Source organism: Otolemur garnettii, unplaced genomic scaffold (assembly GCF_000181295.1).
Source record: "Otolemur garnettii isolate 467f Iridium unplaced genomic scaffold, OtoGar3 scaffold00127, whole genome shotgun sequence".
Classification (NCBI taxonomy): domain Eukaryota; kingdom Metazoa; phylum Chordata; class Mammalia; order Primates; family Galagidae; genus Otolemur; species Otolemur garnettii.
In genome coordinates, this window is record NW_003852522.1 from 4,966,113 (window position 1) to 4,968,273 (window position 2,161).

Sequence of the window (2,161 nt, forward strand, 5' to 3'; positions counted from 1 at the left end):
TGGCTCTTTGTAAGAGTTCTTTTCATAAGAGTTGTAACACTTGTATCCTGCCCTGCAAGGAGGTTTGGTTCTTTGAGCTGTAAATAAAACCTCACTGTTCGTTCTATGGTCTATCGATTCATTCATCGAATCATTGAGACCAAGAGCCTGGAAATCCAGTGTTAAAAATCCGGTATCACCAGAAGGGGAAGAAGAATGCCCCAGGGGAATGGAAGCCATACTACAGAATATTATAAATGAAAATTTCCAAAATATCACCAAAGATTCTGACACACTCCTTTCAGAGAGATATCGACCCCAGGTTGCCTCAACTCTAATAGAGCTTCTCCAACACACATTGTGATGAACCTGTCCAAAGTCAAGACAAAAGAAAAGAGTCTCCAAGCTGCCAGGAGTAAGCGCCAGTTGACCTACAGGGGCAAATCCATCAGGGTGACTGCAGACTTCTCTAATGAAACATTTCAAGCAAGAAGACAATGGTCATCTACCTTTAATCTACTTAAACACAACAATTTCCAGCCCACAATTCTGTATCCTACTAAGTTAAGCTTTACAATTGACAGAGAAATCAAATCATTTACTGATATACAAACATTAAGGAAATTCACCACAAGACCAGCTCTACAGGACATACTTCAACCTATTCTACACACTGACCATCACAATCAACAAACAACAAAGTAAGAACTCAGAACCTAACTTCCACAATGATGCAAAAGATAAAACTAAGCAATGGACTTTCACAAAATCAAATGAATAGAACACTACCACACTTATCAATTATCTCAATAAATGTTAATGGCTTGAATTCCCCACTGAAGAGGCATAGATTGGCTGACTGGATTAAAAAACAGAAGTCATCCTTTTACTGTCTGCAGGAAACACACCTAGCTTCAAAAGACAAATTAAAACTCCAAGTTAAGGGTTGGAAGAAAATTTTTTAGGCAAATGGAATTCAGAAGAAAAGAGGGGTTGCAATCTTATTTCAGATACATGTGGATTTAAAGCAATTAAAGTCAGAAAAGACAAAGATGGTCACTTTATATTGTCAAGGGAAAAATAGAACAAGAAGACATTTCAATTCTAAATATTTACGCACCCAACTTAAATGCTCTCAGATTCTTGAAACAGTCCTTACTCAGTCTGAGCAATATGATATCCTATAACACCATAATAACAGGGGACTTTAACACTCCTCTTACAGAGCTGGACAGATCCTCTAAATAGAAATTAAACAAAGATATAAGGGACTTAAATGAGACCCTAGAACAATTGTGCTTGATAAACGTATATAGAGCACTCCATCCCAAAGATAAAGAATATACATTCTTCTCATCGCCCCATGGAACATTCTGTAAAATTGATCATATCCTAGGACACAAAACAAACCTCAACAGAATCAAAAGAATTGACCAAAATAAACCTCAATAGAATCAAAAGAATTACCTTGTATCTTCTCAGACCACAAGGCACTAAAGGTGGAACTCAACTCCAACAAAAAAACGTTCAACCCCATGCAAAGAAATGGAAATTAAAGAACCTTGTGTTGAATGACAGTTGGGTGCAGGAAGAAATAAAAGAGGAAATGATTAACTTTCTTGAGCACAACAACAATGAAGACACAAGCTACCAAAACCTGTGAGATACAGCAAAAGCAGTTCTAAGAGGAAAATTTATTGCTTTACATGCCTACATTTGAAAAACAGAAAGAGAGCGCATCAGCAAACTGAAAAGCCATCTTATGGAATTGGGAAAAAAAAGAACAATCTAAGCCTAAACCCAGCAGAAGAAAAGAAATATCCAAAATTAAATCAGAGATCAATGAAATTGAAAACAAAGAATCATTCAGAAAATTAAGGAGTTGGCTTTTTGAAAAAATAAATAAAATAGCTAAACCTTTGGCCAGACTTACCAGAAATAGAAAAGTAAAATCTCTAATAACCTTAATCAGAAATGATAAAGGGGAAATAACACTGATGCCACAGAGATATAAGAGATCATCTCTGAATACTACCAGAAACTCTATGCCCAGAAATTTGACAATGTGAAGGAAAGGGATCAATATTTGGAATCACGTCCTCTCCCTAGACTTAGGCAGGAAGAAATAGAGCTCCTGAACAGACCAATTTCAAGCACTGAAATTAAAGAAACAATAAAAAAT